This window comes from Callospermophilus lateralis, chromosome 4, assembly GCF_048772815.1.
Source record: "Callospermophilus lateralis isolate mCalLat2 chromosome 4, mCalLat2.hap1, whole genome shotgun sequence".
NCBI lineage: Eukaryota > Metazoa > Chordata > Mammalia > Rodentia > Sciuridae > Callospermophilus > Callospermophilus lateralis.
The window spans coordinates 44,550,223-44,571,163 of NC_135308.1; the positions used below are offsets into that span (position 1 = coordinate 44,550,223).

At 38.2% G+C, this 20,941-nt stretch overlaps 1 pseudogene; it reads left to right on the forward strand.

The window, feature by feature from the left end:
• Window positions 1–11,762: 11,762 nt before the first annotated feature.
• On the forward strand, window positions 11,763–13,538 carry LOC143396537 (nuclear receptor coactivator 4-like; annotated as a pseudogene).
• Window positions 13,539–20,941: the final 7,403 nt, after the last annotated feature.

The window sequence follows — 20,941 nt, forward strand, 5'->3', positions numbered from 1 at the left end:
TTTTTTGTTTTGTTTTGTTTCTGTCTTGTTACAGTGTTGGGTTTTGGTCTTTTTTTTTTATAGAAGTTTATGCCACTTGTCCAATTTGTAAAGTTTTATTTGAGTTAGGGCTCGATAATTTAATTAACAAGCCAACTTAACTAGATCTCACAGTGTTGTATCCAAATAGACTAGAAGACCAAGCAGGCAGATATCAGCCCGTGTGTGGTAGGCCCCCCCACTTCCCTAGGGTTCTTGTATGCAGCAGGCCAAATGTGAATGGCTGCCGTGTAGCCCAAGACACAGTGTAGTGGTTTATATTTTATATATCAATTTAACTGGGTTAAAGAACACATAGATAGCTGAAAAAATATTAGGTGTGTCTATGAGGATGTTTCTGGAAGAGACTGGCATTTGAATCTGTAGACCGAGTCAAGAAGGCCCACCTTTACCAATGTAGGCAGACATCGTCCAGTGGCCCTGAATAGAATGTAAAGGAGGAGGACGTGTTAGTTCTCTCTCTGCTTGAGCTGGAACAATGTCTTCTCTTGCCCTGGGACATCAAATCTCTTGGGTCTCTAGCCTTTGGCTTCTAGATCTATACCTCTGACTCTAACCTTCATGCCCTTGGCTTTGAACTGGAAGTCCACATTTCTATAATAAATCTCCTCTTTTATCTCTCTCTATATTTGCTATTGGATCTGCTCCTCTGGAGAATCCTGACATAAAGCCGGCAATATTGTCAACCTGTATATTAAATATTTGTAAAGTTTACTTTCCATCTTGTTTTTAGATAAAAAAATATATAGAAGTTCTCCAGTGAATCATCTTGTGTGCATCCAAAAGAATGTATATTCCATTTTGAACACAAACACCTTAAGGCAAAATTAGAGAATGCTAAAACTAGAGATCCTGCTGAACCTGTTACTGTTGACAGAGGCATATCAAGCAAGGGTGCTTGAGTTTTTCACAGAATTGTTTTTTTCTGTCTCTTCTACATATTCTTCCTGGAGTTAGCTAATGCAATGTTGTTTTTCAGACATTATTCTCCTACACCATTTGACATGTTTCCTGCACAAAATTACAGACCTGGCTTATTCCATCTGAGAATCTGTGGCATGTCCATGATAGATGGACCTATTCTAGCCTACAATAGCAATACGTCTCAGTTTGTTAAATACTATCAGTGAAATAGACCTGGGATCCCCAAGGATGCTAGGCTGAGTAGCCACAGAGACAGTGCAATTGTAGGTCAGATCTGGGCTTATATAACAAAGACTCGTTAGTTCATGTTATCTTCAGAAATGATAGGATTAAGATTAGGTATGTTTTGCAATTAGAACGGAAACATTAAAAATCACTGTCATGTTTGTGAAAAATAGTTTTATTTATTATAAGAGTTTTTAGTGTGTGGCTTTAGAAACCGTAGACATTTCCTTTGAAGAAGGGATATGAAAGAATTTGTCAGTTTGAAGACTGCATAAAATTATGCTCGTATTGATGAGGCTTCTCTTTGACCTTTAGCACCAGGGAGATAGTCATGGCTGAAGAAAATACCAAAATGATGATTCATGAATACAAGACACAATCCATGGTAAACTGCTTCCTTCATCTTTTCTTAGGATGGGTGTGTATTAATAAAATTGAGAATAAGGAAGAATTTGATAATCCTTTGATATGTGAATAATGGCAACTCTAAAACCTTAATTCATAAATGCAACTCCATGTTTAAATGTTACTTTCAGAATATCAACCAGCCTTGTTGTCTACTTGTGACAAGTAGTGCCCACTACCTGGTGGACTCGAGAGCAGAGCCTCCTGTGCTACTTTTTCTTATTTCATGCACTTTCCCACATACGTACAAAACAGCATCTTGCAGCTCTCAGGAATTAAACTCTGTTAAATTCAGCTGCCAGCAAAAAATCTCCCCCTTTATGTATATTTTTATGGTTGAAGGGACAGCAAAATAATAAATATGTCAGTCTTTTAACTATTGATAGAATAGATTATCTCCTTGGTTAGGACTTGGTTTCTATTCTCTAGCCAAACAAGGGTGGTACTAATATTGGAGACTTTTTCCTATGTTTGTATGTTTTCAGAGACACAAAGAAGTTAAAGGAGTAATAAAGAGGATGACTGTACTCCACACACAGCTTTTTTTTTTTAACGAATTATTTCATTGGTGGTTGTTAAATGATTTTTATTCTATTATTTCTTCAACATATATTAGCTGTCACTCTTCTGAAAAGACGAGTTTGCTTTCGCTTCACAACTGGTGATGACTATAATTGCGCTCAATAGGAGAAGGTAAGTTCTCAATATTTTCACTAAAAAAAAAAAAAAATCTCAAAGTAAGATGTTGGTATAATAGCTCCCAATGGTGGTAACTTACTGACTTTCCTTTTCCTTTTCTTTTCTTCGTTGTATCATGTGAACCCATGGATTCTTATTTATTCATTATATTTTACTCAGTTACATTTTTGAACTTCAAATAGGCCCAAATTTGGCCAGTTGAAGGTCCCTCAAACTGATTATGTTCTTCTTATTATTATTTGTTCTCTTTTTTATTTTGAAATAATTTCAAACCTTCAGCGAGCTGCAAGAATAATATATTTCCTCACCCAGTCATTCATGTTATGAAACATTTGATTTATCCCTCTCTTTCTTCCTTCGATGTTCTGGTTTTGGTTTGTTTTTTATTTTAGTTTCTTGATGAGCCATCCCAGTACACTGCACATCTGATGCCCATTAACCCTGAACACTTCAGAATGCATTTTTCAAAAACAAGGCACTACCTCATCTAACCATGGGACAGCCACCAAATCTTAAAATCAGCAATGACACAATGCTGCCGTCATCCTCTGAGTGCTCCCTTGGCTACCTCTCTCAGAAAGAAAGGTAGTGACCTGTTCTTGGTGAGAGAGAGAGGCAGCCCCAAATGTGACAGTATGCAGATTCTAAATGAAATATCTGTTTCCTATTCAGTGTCGCAATTCAAGCAACTTTCTCTAGAACTGGGATGTTATTTCATCGAATATACTTGGACTGAGGACTTGCTGAGAAAGATAATTGAGAAGAAATTAGGCATAAGAATCCAGTACATTATTTTTGGTTTTCTCCAGCAAAATGCATTCTTTTTCCATATAAACAATCAAACATACACAAATAATTATTGAGATTTCCTTAATAACAGAGTTTTTAAAAAAGAAGAAGAAGAGGAGGAAGAAGAAGAAGAAAAGAAAGGCCACTAAGCATATTCTGGGTCTTGCTGACTTTCAGATTGTCCTTGACTGTATTTGTTGATCTTTAGAGTTGAAATCGTAATGATAACTTATGTTTAGGTTTTCAGATATTGTAGATGATCTATGCAGGGCATTGCTGACTTTACAACACCCTGCAAGTTTCGGTTTTAGAAGTTTTCAGAATAGCCTTTACCTCTCAGAGGTCTGCAAAAATATGAATATTGGGACTTGCTTTATTTCCCCTGCCCCTTAATGGCAATTTTATTATTTTGTTTTTAATCTCTCACTTGTGAAAATTATGGAAGTTTTTTTAAATTTGTTTTGAAAAAAAGTATTTTTAAAAGACAAGATCCAATCTGAACTATGAGAGGGTTTAATTATTCATTAATATATTCTTGTGAACTTCTTAACTTATAAATGATAGACATTGTTAAAATGTATGTGAAACATGATGGTGATTGCTATCCAGTTAAAATCTGCATTCATAGACAAATTAGTTCTATGTCATCAATTCTAGAGCTATAGTCCACTTAAAACCTCTCACAGGATTTATACAGTTGGTGTGAAATAGACATTTACATCACTCTTTTAAGATTTAGGAATTTGTTGGGTTTGTGGCCAAAAGACATTTTGCCTTCTGTTTTTAGAAGCCACAACAGAAATATACCAGAATTTTAGACTATTTCCTCTTCCTTCAAACCTTTCTTTTCTTCATACCTATCCAAAGATCATAAGCCCATTGATATCCATGTCTGTTCTTGAAATCAAGAAGCAACTCCCTGGCTAGCTTCTTTTCGGGAGTCTCTTCATTAGCTTGTGAGTTTAACCTTCCATGAATAGTTAGGTCCCTAAACCCCCAGTCCCTTCACTCTCAATGGGGATAAGAGAAGCTCAGCTGTCTCTAATGGCTTGCTGGCTGCCCACTTTTAATGTGAGTTTGCTTTAAGCTTTCTCCTTCTCTCTCATCCGTAGACCATTAGACATCTTATGACCTTTTCCAATCTCATGCTTGTCAGTTCATTCTTTTCTCTATATAGGAAGTGTAAGATAAGCCAAATTACTTTCCTTTTACAAATACTTTAAATACATATTTGAAGCACACACAAACCATTAAACAATACTTTTACTATAAAATACAAATATTTCCTCAATATGTGTTTACATATACATTAGTCAGCAAAATAATTTATTTGCACTCCAGGAATGAGGAAACAAGTTTAGGTCTCTGTTTAGGAAATCTTGAAAATGGTCCCCCACTGTAAATCCTATTATTTGTAGGACATACAGGCCCATTAAGAAAACAGTCCATGTAAACTCTAACCAACCAGCTCAAGGCATTGTGAAGTTAAATGAGAATTCGTATCTCATGAAGTGTATTTGTTTTCACAGGAGACCCTTGGGTCACATGCCGTTTACAACCCTTGTCATCCCACAAGAGGGTGATATACAAGCTGTATATGACCCATGCAACCACAGAGAGGTACCGTAACTCCCAAGTGCATGATTATGCCCCAGTCATGCTGTCTTGCACGTATACTAGCTTACTCTTCTCCACTTCCGGGATGAACCAAAGATTGTTTTTCCTTATTTATGACTGCCTATCTCCAAAAAGAATTTGAGGCAGCTTGCAAAATTGATTAATAGCCATTGGAAAAACAGAATCCAGGGCCAAAGTCAGGTTTTATCTGGAAGAAAATTTCACCACACTAAGCATAACAGTTGATTGATGCCAGGAATAAGCTAAAAATTACACAGGAAGACTCATTAGTGCCTCTTATGTACTTTTTGAACTGCAAATACAAATGCACTTTAAAAGCTACAGAATATAACAGGTTACATCAACCTAGACAACTTATGATTGTGAAAATGTTGTTGACAACTTCAAAGATAAAGGATATCCGTGTAACAAAATATACAAAGCTTGTCTTTGAGTAGGAGCCACTCCTTGTCCAAATAGAAATGTAGTCTAGCTACAAACAAACTTTTCCTACAAAGGAAAATTTGATATTAGCTGATTAGTTTCTTCTGTCAACCCTAAAGACTTTCCATGCCAGGAAAAAATTTTTTTGAACATGTACATAAACTACCACAGATATCCCAAAATAAGACTTAGAACTTGGAAATCTTTTATTATGGAAACCATGAGCTGTTTTGTATCTTCAAAACAGTATATTTGAAAATATATCCAAAATCTAACCTTCCTAGCCCAATGTCCACCATTTCTTACCAGGACCTTTGCAGTGGTCTTCCAGTGAGTCTCCTTTTTTACCTCTGATGGCACCACTGGAAGCAAAGCACTCATTGTTGAGTGGACAAAGTCATGCTTTCCTACAAACTAAGATGTGACATTTACTTGCCTTCAACTGACTGAAATTCCAACTCATTGTGACAATAGTAGTAAACTCATATGGAACAAAAGTTCGGTGCAGAAGACATTTATACAAATGCATCATTACTTTTTCCTCATTAGTTTCTCCCTAAGGAGTCTCTTTAGATTTTATCTTTAGTTACCCCCATGAAAGTTTAGTACCATAGCTACAGTGTCTGTATTTTCATGCACTTTATGTGTGTGTGTTTTATTTAATTTTTAACTTATTGTTTTGACTGATATATTAAAGCATAAAAATATACATAAGTAATGAGGTTCCATGTGATGTTTTGAAATATGTACACATTTTGTAATGTTTAGATCAGGTTAAACATATCTGTCTCAGCCAACTGTTTCCATTTCTTTGTGGTGAAAACATTCAGAATCTCTTCTTTTAATTTCTCAAAATTTACAGTCCTTAATTGTTTCCTAGAGTCACTCCTATTTTATAAAGGCACACCAGAACTTCTTGTTCCTATATAACTGTAATTTATTGAGCACCGCTTAGCCTTTCCCACCCCCCCTCCCTCTTTCTGTCTATAGCTTCTGGTAGCCATTCTACCTTCACCTTCTAGAAGATTCACCTTCTTAAATTCCACATATGAGTGAGATCATGTGGCATTTGTCTTTCTGTGCTCAGTGTATTTAGCACAATGGTCTCCTGTTGTATCCATGTTGTCAAGTGTCACAAACAACAGGATCTTCTTCTTGCTATGGCTAAATATTCCATTGTGTATACATACCACATTATCTTATCTATTTCTCTGTTATTGTGAATAGTGCTGCAATAAACATTTAACTGCAGATGATTTCATTTCCTTCCTTTGGATATGAGCTCAGTAGTCGGACTACTGAATCCTAAGAGAGTTCTATTTTAAGTTTTTTGAGGAAGCTCCATGCCGCTCCCATGATAGTTGTACTAATTTACATTCCCACCAACAGTGTGTAAAGCTTCCCTTTTCCCCACATCCTTAATGTCTTTGGGACATTCTGACTGGAGTCAGGGGACATCTCATGGTGGTTTTCTTTTGTATTTCCCTGCTGCTTCATGATGCTGAGCATTTTTTCATATACCAGTTGGCCATTTGCATGTCTTCTTTTGAGAAATGTCTGCTTAGTTCTACTGCCTGATTTTTAAAATCTGGTTATTTGGTTTTGTTTGTTTGTCTTGTTATTGATGTTTTGGAGTTGCTTATCTGTGTCTTATACATTAAAAGAGAAAGATGTTTCCCTAGTTCCACAAGAACTGATTTTTGCCCCCATTGAGGATGCGTGATCTACAACTGCATTGAGTCGAATTGGGAAAACAAATTTATTACTTAACAGTACCGGTTAGTCTGATGGAGACAATCTTCCTGAATATGGGGTGCACAGGAGAAAATTAAGGCCCTAATTAATGTTTAAAAGTGAAAACCACTTGAGTAGATGTTAAGTAACTCTCACTGTCACCTTGTTAGGCTATCTTCTTTATACCAGTTGTATTCCTTTCTCTATGCAACGGAAAAACTATGGAAAATGCAGGAAATACACTGCACTGAGAGCCCCTGACTTTAGTCTTCAGTCTGCCTAGCTTGCTGGGTATATTGGTTTTGATTATATGCCTGCTCTGTGTGCCTACTTTATTGTGCATAAGACATTCAATGCTTTATGATAGTTTCTTCTGTGTCCTGCATGAAGGGGTTCAGATCACAAGCTTGCAAAGAGTAAACAACCAAAAGCAACAATAAAACAACACAAAGTGAAAAATATGAGAAGATACAAGGCTGAGACAGACAGTATATAATTAAAGGTCAGACTCCTAGTCTCATTCAGTGATTTTTGAAGAGTAGTCTAAGGACCCTTCAGAGAGGGTCCTGCTGCAGAGAGAGAGAGAAGGGGCAGGCTTTAGGGACATAGGGGAGGCCAGCAAGTGAAGCTCAAGGTCCCCTATCACTCTGTAATCTCAACCAGAACACTTCACTTTCATATGTATCTTACCTTGGCATTTGGCATGTTTTGCTTTAAGAATAATGTAATGATTTAATCTATTCTGGGACATTCTTTGGATATTTGAAGTTGCTGAATTTGGAAGAATTGTTTCCAAAGGTATGATTTTTAATACTGGCATAGTTAATATAAAAATATGCAATCAGAAGATACTTAAATATCAGAATCAACCACTGTTTTGAAAAACCAATCATCATACTGGCACTGTCAAGGATATTCTCTACATTCATCAGAACCACTTAGAGAGTTTGTTGACATCAGACATTCTGGGTAGGGCTCATTGGTCTACTAGACAGTGGGACTTGACACAAATAAATAAAAGTAGTTTAAAATCAATAGAAAAGAAGCCAGAAAAGCTTTTTCTTTTAAACGCTCAAGTTTTATCTGTTCCACCTGGGGATCTTTCCTGCTCATACCTTAATTTTAGTCACAGTATTAAAATTGAAGTCCTTCTATTATATAAGCATCAATAACTACAAGTCTCTTTTGAGTTTATGGATCTTAGATTGTGGATAATTCTTGTTAAGACTCAAAAGATCATGGAAGCTCAATAAAGCTGCAAAGAAATGTTCTGTCTCAGACACTTTCCTCTGCAAGAACATAAAAAATAGCTGGGCACTGTGGGGAATGCCTATAATCCCAGTGGTTCAGAAGGCTGAGGCAGGAGGATTGAAAGTTCAAAGCCAGCCTCAGCAATTTAGCAAGGCCCTAAGCAACATAGCAATTGAAAATTGAAAAGGGCTGGAATGTGGCTCAGAAGTTAAGTGCCTCTGAGTTCAATCTCTGTTATAAAAAAAAAAAAGTGTATAAAAAGCAAAACTGCACCAATCTATAAAATAATGCCTTCCACTTCCATCACTCTTTGTTCCTTAATTTCCTATGTGATGTTATTAAATGATAATGTTTGTTCTTATATTCATTTATTATCTATTTATCCCTCTCTCTCCAGAGTATAAGAACCAAGAGGAAGAAGACTTGGTTTTGCTCATTACTATTTTGCTCATTACTTGTTTTATTCATTACCTCCAGAGTCAAACAGCGCCTGGCACCTAGTAGTATACCCTATAAATATTTCTTAAATACATGTAGGACTGTGGCATTGATTTTCGTGGTTTGCTCTTCCTAGAAAATATTGATTAAAGCCTTATTTTTACAAAAATAGAGTTTCTGGTTTGTTTTTCTAAATATAAGTTCATTTTAGAAATGAAAAATTTTAGAATAGCAGGAAGAACAGATCACTAGTGAACCCACTGTAATTCTTGTTCATGATTTCCAGTCTGCTCTCTCTAACGTACTCTGTGTGTGTATTTGTGTGTATATATTTAAGTAATTGACATTATAATCCATTTTTTGAGCTCCTCTTTTGAAATCTGAATATATTAGGAGCATTCCTTTTGTTGTTTGGTGTATTTCTGTAGTACTGTTTTATTGATTGCATCTTATTACATGATAAGGATGGAAACATTTATTAAATTATAATCCTCCCTTTTGCAAATTTAGATTGTTCACAATTTTTATAATAAAAACAATGCTACAGGCTGGGGATGTGGCTCAAGTGGTAACATGCTCGCCTGGCATGCGTGGGGTGCTGGGTTCGATCCTCAGCACCCCATAAAAATAAAATAAAGATGTTGTGTCCACCAAAAACTGAAAAATAAATATTAAAAAAAACAATGCTATGAAGAAACACAGGCAAATTTCACACATCCACAGTAGCAAACATGATTTTTTTTTTTTTTTTTTTTTTTGGTACTGGGGGCACTCAACTACTGAGCCACATTCCCAATCCTATTTTGTATTTTATTGAGAGAGAGGGTCTCACTGTATTCCATGATTTTGTTGAGCACCTCCCTTTTTCTGAGACTGGGTTTGAACTCACAATCCTCTATCTCAGCCCCCCAAGCCATGCAAATGTGTAAATTTTAAGAGCCTAGGCTGGGGTTGTGGCTCAGTAGTAGAGCACTTGCCTGGCATGCGTGAGGCACTGGGTTTGATTCTCAGCACCACATATAAATAAGTAAATAAAATACAGGTCCATCAAAAACTAATAAAACTTTTCTTTTTAAAAAAATTTAAGAGCCAATCTGAGTTTTTATCAAAGATGATGGTAAAGCATTTCATCAAGAGGAGGAGAGAGCTATAGTGCATTATTGTGAGCACAGCTGGACACCTTAAATGAATTTAACATTGATTGAAATGGATGTAGATATTTATTTATTTCCTCAGATTTTTTTTAATCTAAAAACTTCTTGTGTAAACACCTGTATGTTTTATGAAATTGATTAAGATGTTTCTGCTGTCTCATTAATTAATTTCTGATTCTATCTTTATGAGTTATGATGGAATTAGGGATGTGCCATCTCAAATATGCTAAATTGGCATGTTGATTATTTCAAGCAGAAATCAATTGAGGACTGTAACTTCAGAGAGGGCCATTAGACTTGTCTTTTTACTACTTGCAGCAAGCCATTATAATTGTTGTAAAAGGGGTGTTTTTTACATACCACAGCCAGGAAATAACCTGGATCACCAGAAACTGATAAGTGGGCCTGCAATAAAATTGAGTAACAAACTCTGAGGTAACCCTTATCTTCCACTAGCTTCTATGCAAATTCTATGTATCTCTTTATAAACAACCCTAGAATGTATTACTCTAGTGCAGAGATCCATTTGTCCTGTCATTTCTTCACAAATTTATCATTCTTTGTCCAAAAGTATAAAAACGCCATGCTTTGGTCATTTCTTTGTACTTTACTTCTTGTGAGAATCCCCCTGGACATGCAAAATTAATAAAATTCATTTATTAACCAGCTCTTATATACATTGGGTCCCTACATCCAGTCAAAGAGCCCACATGTAACCTAAGGAGAGTGGAAGGGCAGGGTAGGAGGGAGGGGCCTCTCTTTCCTCTATAATTCCATCCTTCTGTGTTCTGCGATTTCATTTTGTGTCTCTTTTAAACTCTTTTATTTGCATGTTTATTTCATTTATATATTTTTATTTATTGTTTAAAATAAACTTATTTAAGCCTAAGAAGTTATGCACCTTTCCCAAGTTCAGTTTAGCCAGCCACAGGCTATCAAATTTAATAAGTAGTATCAACATTGTTACTATTTTTAACATAAAAACATAATCGAAAATTTGGTTTCCTTTTTAACTGAAGAGACTTTAGGGTTTTAAGGGAACTTTATTTATTATTTTTTTGGGGGGGGGTATACCGGGGATTGAACTCAGAGGCACTCGACCACTGAGCCATATCTCTAGCCCTTTATTTTATTTTGTTTTTATATATGACAGTGGAATGCATTATAATTCTTATTACACATATAGAGCACAATTTTTCATATCTCTGGTTGTATACACAGTATATTCACACCAATTTGTGTCTTCATACCTGTACTTTGGATAATAATGATCATCACGTTCCACCATCATTTCTAACCCCATGCCCCTTCCCTTCCCCTCCAACCCCTCTGCCCTATCTAGAGTTCATCTATTCCTCTCATGCTCCCTCTCCCTATCCCACTATGAATCAGCCTCCTTATATCAAAGAAAACATTGACATTTGGATATTTGGGATTGGCTAACTTCACTTAGCATTATCTTCTCTAATTCCATCCATTTACCTGAAAATGCCATGATTTTATTCTCTTTTATTGCTGAGTAATATTCCATTGTGTATATATGCCACTTTTTAAAAATCCATTCATCTATTAAAGGCCATCTAGGTGGTTCCAAAGTTTAGCTACTGTGAATTATGCTGTCTAGCCCTATTTTGTATTTTATTAGAGACAGGGTCTCACTGAGTTGCTTAGCACCTCGCTAAATTGTTAAAGCTGGCTTTGAATTCTCGATCCTTCTGCCTCCGCCTCCTGAGCCTCTGTGATTACAGGTGTGCGCCACCTCACTCGGCCTTAAGGGCAATTTAAATGACATATTTACACATATAATTTATAGACACATTACATGTATGCAATATGTACATACACACATTTAATCTTTTGATTTCTAGTTCTATTGATTGGGATTAGCCTCTGTGGGCTGTTATTTCCATTGTGCAAATAGTGGACATAGAATTTCTTATCATTTTAACATGGGATCAGGGGGACCTGGGGCACCCAGGCTGGGGATGAAACCACTGCTTGCCTGCAAGGTAGCTGGCCTGGCCAGGATCTGCCTTTCGAGGAACAGTGAGCAGAATGAATACCTCCCAGGACCAGAGCAGCTGCTCCAGTAATAGAGAAGCCCTTTTGAGATTTAGGGATGCATGGAGGAACTTGGAGCTTGCTATTGGTGGAGTTCTCTGGGCTGAACAGCAAATTAAAGATAACTTGCAAAAGGTGAAATCTCAAGTTGTATAAGCAAATCTCAAGTTGTATATTCACAGTTGTATAAGCCGTCACCTGGAATGCCTTCAGAGCCGTGAGGTATGGCCGTGTGAACAGGTAGATCGCATCTATCAACTTAAAGAAGAGACACTTCAGGGCTGGGGTTGTGGCTCAGCAGTAGCACACTTGCCTGGCATGTATGAGGCACTGGGTTCGATTCTCAGCACCACATATAAGTAAATAAAATAAAGGTTAATCAACAGCTAAAAAATATTTTAAAAAAAGAAGAAGAAGAGACACTTCAGCAGCAGGCTCAGCAGCTCTACTGGTTATCAGTCCAGTTAATTTGCCTTATCCATCAACTGGAGTGTACCCAAAATAAAGATCTAACCAATCAAGTTTGTGTGAGCCTGGAGAGACTGGACAGTTTGACCCTTTAGCCTGAAGATTCAACTGTTCTGCTCTTTGAAGCAGACACAACTGCATTGTGCCAAACCATCACCACCTTTGGGTCCCTCAAGACCATTCAAATTCCTGAGCACCTGAAGGCTCATGCTAGCTCATCAAACATTGGATTCTTCCTAGAGAAAAAGTTTCTGGAAAACCAAGTTAGCAAAAATTTAACAGCCATTCTACTACCAGTTCTTTCTCCATTGAAGTTGAAAAGGTTGAAGATCTAGAGCTCCTTGATCAAAATGCGATGGGATTGTCTGATTGGCTGTTGACTCCCCAGGAACCCTGCAAGTTGGAGAAACCTGAGAATGGCAGCCATGAAACCAGTGAGAAGTTTAAGCTCATGTTCCATGTGTTCCAGGAGCCCTACAGTGTGAATGATTGGCTTGCCAGACCTGACTCCTGTGCCAACCGTTGGGGCAACAAACCCAAAGGTGGGGAGACTGAAAACCTGGGCAGTCTGAGGTGCCCGAATGACCACCTGGAGGCCAAGAAACCACCGTCCACCCCCAGCATGATTACTGAGGATTGGCTTGTCCAGAATCATCGGGACCCATATAAAGTAGAAGATGTATGCAAAGCCCATGAGCTTTGCAGAATGTGTGTGGGGGGAGAATTGTGAAAAGGAAGCTTTGTGTAGATGGCTTCTGAAGAAAGAAGGAAAGGATAAAGATGGGATGTCAATGGAACCCAAACCCGAGCCTGAATATGTAGTTCTGTCTTTCCCAGAAATGAGGTAACAGAACAAGCTAAGGCACCAAAGGCAATGGCTCCTTTTAGAAGTGCTGATTCCTTTTAAGTCATAAGGAACGGTTCCTTGTCAGGGTGGCTCTTCAGGTCCTCATGCAAAGAAGGAAGTCTCAAGGAAGTGCCTAGTACTAAGGACAGGGCTAGCAAACAAAAGCTTAAAAGCCCTGTTACTACTTCCTGGTGTTCCTTCAACTCTGCTGACCGGGTCTTGCCAGGAAAGAAAGTGGGAAACCTCAGCCATCTATCCTCTGCAGAAGACTAGTGGCTACTTTGAAAGAAGGCCTAGGAGGTATTTCTTAACTCACTCCTTCAAGAGGAACAGAAACTCCCCCCCAGACCGGTATAGCCTCCCAGCAATTTGTGATCTCTGCCTGTATGCAGCTTCAAGTTGATAAAGAAAAGGGGTTATATCAAACTCCTCTCCAGATGTGAATGAAGGCATGGACTACTATACCAGCAACTTCTCTGCAGATAATCACACATCTGTGAACTGGGTGACTGCAGCTTGCCAAATCATCATGTTCCTGGGTCCGACCAGTTAATTCAGTTTCTTTCATAATTTTGAACTAGCAAAGAAAAATCATCAAAAATTACAAGTTCCTTTGTAAAAGAAAGAGGTTGTTTGTTGATGCTGAGGTTATTCATTTCCTTCTTTCAGAAGTATTCACTTAATTTGTCCCCACACTGCAAATGTACCATCTTGGTGGATAGGTTACCATCAGCTTCCATGGCTCTTTAGATTGAGTTGTTAACTAGTACATAAACACTGTAGTTTTGAAAGTGAATATTTCTATAACCAAATTGTGCTGATGTATTCTAAAGCTAGTAAACTTTCCTAAACTTTTGATTGCCCCCCCAAAAAAAGTGGGATCAATTTTTACAAATGTTCAAATGCTAAAAAAAGTAGTTATCATCTCTCTATATGAAGTACAAATTATGCACACATACACATGATATACATATTCAAATATATTATCTCACTTTTTTCTGCTCAATGTGCAAACACTAAAGAATAGTGTCTCACTGATAAATATCCACTATGTCTCTTATTTATCGGTTTTTTTAAAGTTGACAGTTTATTATTCAGTTCAAGAAAATTCGCAAATTTTATACCTTCTTTGCTACATGTCTCTTTTGGTACATTTTGCCCTTTACTTTGCAATTCCACATTGTCTTGTAATAGTCTTTTAACAGTTGCTTTTCTTTTTAACAGTTGGCAGTGGAATTCTGTCTTCATTCTGTGCGTTTTCTACCAGTCCTTAGTATTAGGTGTGCAAGTGTTTTAATTTTTTAGTATCAGAACAGACACCTCTTGGAGGACACAGCCCTCTTTAGAGATGTGCCCCTTCTCCAGGAGCCTCCTCTTTGATTCCCAGCAGTCAAAGAAGAATTGAGTGGTTCAAATAAGATGGAAGGAAAAATATCAACCTTTGATAGTAAAAGAACAATCAATAATTTAGGAATACCTTTTTAGCCAAAGAAATATCGTCTAGAGTATTTTTTATTATCTGATATTAAATGACAGCAGTAGAAAGAGTTTACAAATGGCATTGTCATAAGTTAACTCATTGGTCAAGAAAAAAATCCACTGTATATTCAAGAAAAATACAGAGGAAAGAAAATCAAAGTGTGTAGAATAGGAAAAAAAAAAAAAAACAAGGAAAAAGTTTAGCCATATAAAGAAACAAACAAGAACTGATGGATATAATTTGTATTTAGTTCACCTTAAATGGATCCTTAAAAAATGGTTTTATTTTTAAGGCAAATTATATCTTTAGATCTAGGAGGGGGAAGGGCTTAAATGGCTTATTCTTCTTGCTTCTACTCTTTCCCCTGCCCCCCCCCTAGCATCTACCCTCCAGTCACGATGGACTTTCAGAAATATAAATAAGATGACATATCAGTCTCTTGTTTAAAATTTGCTGTGACTTTAATTTTATTTCTAGTAAAATCCAGGTCTCTTTTACTTGAATGAGCCAGAACCTGACTCCTCTCCAACTTCTTTTCACTCTGTGCTTCCGTGGCCCCTAGATTTCTTCCGCCACCCCAGCTTTCCTTCAGCTGCTCAATCACATCGACTTCTTTCTCACCTCATGTCCTTTGCTCCTAAATCTCATGGCTCTGAAGCCCTTCCCTGAATGATTCAGATGGCGAAACCTGCTTCACATCAGCATCACCACCCCAGAAGGTAGGCCTTCTCTGTGCCCATCAAACTACCACTACCTGGTTCTCAGCAGCATATCTTTCATGTTACTGTGTCCACATTTACTTGATTAATTGGTTAATGGAATAGACTATTCCACTAGATGTCAAGCTTCATGTGGACCTTGATGGTATCTGTCTCAGTGCTATGGCCCCAGCACCTAGCACAGTGCAGGCCCACTCAGATGCCCAATGATACAGATACTTTTAAGTTGTAGTAAAACATATAATTTACCATCTGAACTATTTTTAAGTACTTTCCATATTTCCTGCCATCACCACCCAACCATCCACAGAACTCAGAAGTCTTTCTTTCATCTTGTGGTGCTGGGATTGAACCCAGGGCAAGGGCAAGTGCTTTACCACTGAGCTACCTCCCCAGACCTTTTAAAAATTTTATTTTGAAACAGGGTCTCACTAAGTTGCCCAGGCTGGTCTCGAACTTTCGACCTTCTCATCTCAGCCTCCTGAGGAGCTGGGATATATGGGCCATGAACTATCAGAGACTACTCATCTCTTCTTTATATATCTCTTCTTTTTGTAAAGTGATGAATCCTTTGTAACATAAAATGATATCTCTCCCAACTTAACCACTAGGGAAATTCAGACTTTTCTAAGTCTGATTTTCTTAAATAAGAATCACCCAAAAAGTCACTGGTGGATCTAGAAATACTTGTACACATGGGCTGTCACAAGAAAGTATTGCTGATGAGATCTGAGAGAAAAATGTGAAAGAAACAGTGAATAGGAAAGCAGATAAATTGGCATAAATAATAAATAGGACACACTTGAAATCTCTTTAGCCCTTAGGTATGGTAAGATCTTTTACCAGTGAATGCTGGCTAAGGTATTGTGTTTCCTTTAAACTTGGGTTGGTTTGTAATAAACAAGTAATGGAAAGTGTTTTACTCTAAGAAACTACTCAAGAAAGCACAGATTCTGGGAAAAGTGGTTTAGGTTTTATTCCTATGAGATACTTTCAAAGCTACAATAATGTATTGTCAATTGTCTTGAAACTCACTGTCAGACAAAATCCTGTGGAGGGTGTATGTGCTCAGAAGGTTCAGAGTATTCTACTAAGACTTTTGAGGCTTGTGGAGGCAGAAGACATATCCACCCCCTAAGTTTCAATGTAATAAAACAGGAGTCAAAGCAAATTGGAGGCTACATAGCAGATGTGTGTACATGATGGCATGTTTATGTAGTGTGCTAATTACAACAAATGCTGCAGCGGTGAGAGACACCAAAGCTGGTCTTATAATGAGCAGGTTTAATGAAAGACGGTGTCTCCAAAGCACAGTGATTTGATGTCAATAGAAACACTTTCCCTGAACTAGCACAATTAGCATGAATGTAACTCAAATCTGCTTAATTTACAAGTGAATCTTTGAGAACTAAAAGTAAGCTCTGTAAATGCCATTATAAATCACTATGTCTAAAATCCTTCAAACAATGGATTCAGCACAAGAAACCTTTGTGAAGGCCAGCCAGTATTCAGTCAGGTCAGTTTTTTTTTTTTTTTTTGGTATTCTGAAATATTTTAAAAATAGTATTCCCTGTCTTAAAAAAGAAACTTAATAAATGAGGATGAAAAAAAGACTACAAAGCAAAAGTTGCAGTGAAAAAAGTGAATGAACTGATCACAGATCTGCAGGAAGTGTGTTCTCAAGGTGAGTAGCTTCTTATTACTAGATACCACCAGTGCTGTGTGAAGTGCTGAGCTCTGCAGTATTTTCCTGTTCCCATCAGTTAGCATAACATCATTTGGCTACTGTGCTAGGTATTGATGTTATGCAACATAAACACGCTTATGTAAGAATACTGCTGGTTGCTGATCAATGCCTTCAGAGCACACATGTTTCAGACTGTGCTTTCTAAATACTGCTGCAATATGTTTGTACAACCAATTGTGAGCTACCTAGAAAGTGGTATCAAAATACACAGTCTGGATAAGTATTTATTTTATGTTTTTTCTGGATAAGTATTTATTTTATGTTTTTTAACTGCATGTTCACTTCCTATTACATGGCTTCTCCTGTATGGTAACCAGTACTAATAGCATATATGTATGGAACACTTGCTTGATTTTTTTTTCTGTCTAAAACAAAATGACTATTGCCTTATTAGCTTTGAACCTAGAACTGATTGTCCTAGGCAACCCCCTTTCTCTGGTCACCTCTCCCCAGAAATGCCCAGGCATATCTGGGTTACTAATAAGAGCCTTGGATCCAAGTTTGAATGCAGGTTCCCCTTCTTATTAGCTTTGCATCTAGAGTAGGTTTCCTCATTTGCAAAAGGTAGATAATAGTACCTATCTTGAAAAATTGTTAACAATCCACTGCAACTGACTTAGTAATTATAATTTTACTGCCAGTCTAATATAAGGACAGGCTATGAGAAAAAGAAAATATCCAAGTAGATTGCTTCACTGTCTGTCTCGATCTTGGTGGAAAAAAAAAAAATACATGATTTCTAATGGTTTCTAAAATCACATACATGCTTTATTTATTTAAACATATTGGGCTGGGGTTGTGGCCCAGAGGTAGAGCATTTGCCTAGCATGTGAGGCACTGGGTACCATCCTCAGCACCACATAAAATAAAATAAAAATATGGTGTCTACCTATAAGATCTGACTTAAGTGGGATTATGGTTTGGGTCTAGAATGGCCCTCAAAGCCTCGTGTTGAAGGTTTGGTCCCCAATGCAGCAATGTCAGAGAAGTGATTGGATCATGAGGGCTGTAACTTCATTAATGGATCAACCCAATGGGGATTCATAGCTGCACGGACTACTGGGAGGTGGCGGAAACTGTAGTGGGCATAGCTCATCCCTGGAACCCTGTTTATTCTGTTTCCCTGCTGCCATGAGATGAACAAGCCTCCCCTGTCACATTCTCTTGCTGCCATGATGTTCTCCCTCACCTCAGATCAGACCCAAAGCAGTGGAGCCAGCTGACCATGGGCTGAAACCTCTGAAACCGTGAGGCAGAATAAATCTTTCCTCTCTTAAGTTGTTTATGTCGGGTATTTAATCACAACAACAAGAAAGCTGACTATCACAAGAGGATAAAACATGTTGATTTCATCACATATTCGTTCCAGCTGTGAACTGGGGATTCCTGAAGACTCCACAGCTGTGATGGGACAGAAGAAATGCACAGTAGTTTTTTAGTCAAACATACTCACTGCCTATGGGAGAAGACACCACATGTTACTTAGGGTGGCACACAGGAATCCAGGGAACCATCAGTGGATGTGAGACTCAGGCTTTAGAATACCACAGGGTAAGGTGTCTGCTGGTTCCCACAGAGAATGTGACTGGATTATTGCTTGAATAATTCTGCAAACTGGTTGGGGGCGGGGAACTGCTTCTGGTGCTCTTGATAAGGAAGGTTGTTCATCTACAGCACCTTATCCATTGGAGCAGAGCAGGGATGAGAAATTGCACTCAGAACATTCAAGGCCCTGCTGATTTCACCGTGTCAAGGCAGCACATAATACTGACCCTTAGGACTTTCCCTGGTATGTCAACAGGATGGACCTTCCAATCTCTTGGTATGTGAACCAGAGGGCATGAAAGTTCCAAAGGTGACCATAAATTGCTAAAAGACTCACACACACACACACACACTTCTACACCCTATACAAGGTTAAGACTAGATATTGTTGAGAAAGAACCAAGTATTTGGTATTTTAAGGAAACAAAAGATTTTATTTCTTTCCATGAAGTATGTATTTATTTCTGCTCCTAAAACCTAGTTCCCAGTGCTCAGCATGTTACTGTGGATATGATCACTGATTAAAAGGAGAATAACATAGGATTGGCTGTTGGTCAATATAGATTTCATCAAAACAGAAAGAGTAGTAATTTTCTTATACCGTGTAGCCATTGTTTCACAACCCTCCCCTCCCCCACTGTTGAAAACTACCTGAAATGGTCTCACTCTGTGACATCCTGATTTATTCAGGTACAAGAACTGGCACTTCAGAAATGCATCCCAGATGCTTCTTAGACGCACTCCAGTTTAGGAATTATTAGGCTAAATAATGAAATGTGTACATTTGGAGAAAAAGAAGGTGAGAGACACTTCAGCTACCTAGCAGAGGTCCACTGAGTCTGCTATACTTAAGGGGTGAATGCAGGTGTTTCAGTCTTCCCTCAGCATCTCTTCTAACAAGTTGAGGGTTTCATAATAAAAAGACTTATGCCTTTTGATTATGTTTTACAGGTTTCTTTTGCTTTGCCTTTTCATTCTTAGAATGTATTTTATTTTTTACTTATAACTAAGGCCAACTAAACTGGAAACATGTTGGTCTCTGTTCATGCTTAGACTCCATTTTTGGACTCAGATATGGCAACAGCAATCCCCAAGCCCTCTGACAGCATGGTGGCCCTTTTGGGAGACATCAGCTGCTACTGCTGACACCCTGAACATACTCTCTGAGAACAGAGACATGCCTGCAAGCACTTGCTCCAATACGTGAAAACTGATTCTACTTCTTCCTGGATCCAGGAAGACTGCTCCTGCTAATGCTGTGTATGTGCCCCGAGTTGGTAGACTTTGGTGCCTCCACGTTCACAGCACCTGTGTGGTGCCAGATGTTGTCATTGCTGCAACCATCCCCATTTCTGTCCCTTTGTCTGGAGGTGCTATGATTCCAAGACAGAGACTACTTCTATGAACACACATGTGCAGGTAGCATACTCCATGAACACGTTTAGGAGGCGTGGTGGATTTCTTTTACCTTGGCATAATCAGAGGAGGCAGCCTCGAACAACTGAGAAACCCTGAGGTGACCCCTTCTCCATGGAGCTCAATAGCTAATGAGATCTGCTTCAGATATATGTATATATATCCATTGTGTCCTCAAGTGGGAGGCCTGAGTACAAACCTGGTGGTCTTAGGGGATAAACTCATGTGCCGGGAGACCTAAAAGATCTTTAGCATGTGAAAGGGAAAGAGCAGAGGGTGAAGAGCTGCCAAAGGTGAGATTCTAATGGAGCTGTTGTACTAATTACTGTGCGTGGCTGGCTTCATAAACTTAGAAGAAAGCAGCCTAGGGAGCTCTATAGTCTTTTGTAGGCTGTGAACTCTTCTCTGGGTATTTTCACCGGTTTGATGGGGCCAGCAGCATACCATCATTTATTGCACAGTTACCATTGGCAGTATATATGTATATCCTATGTGTATATATATATATACACATAAATCATGTCTCCTCTTTTGCCCACCTGTATAACTCAAAGATCAGCCTGTACTTGAATACAAAATACTCTCCTTAATATAGTTACAATTGCAGTTTCTCCACATTTATTGAACATACCCATTGCATGTTTTGCCTGCCGTGTAATATGATAACACATTCGCTGCTCATGGCTTTTTATTAAGGCAGCCCTTCATGGCTCCTCCACACGTTCTAAATCATAAATTGAAAGCAGCCTCCACCCCTAGGCCTCTACAGCATAAAGATAAGCCAAGGGCTTGTGGCTCCAGCGCCACCCCAGGAATCCCCTAGGAAGTCACTTTCAGGTCACTCAACCCTTTGGGTCAGCTGGGGCAAACCTGTCTCTGGCATCCTGACAGTGACCATCAAAGGCACAGAGATGTAGGGCACACTCAGGTGGACTCCCC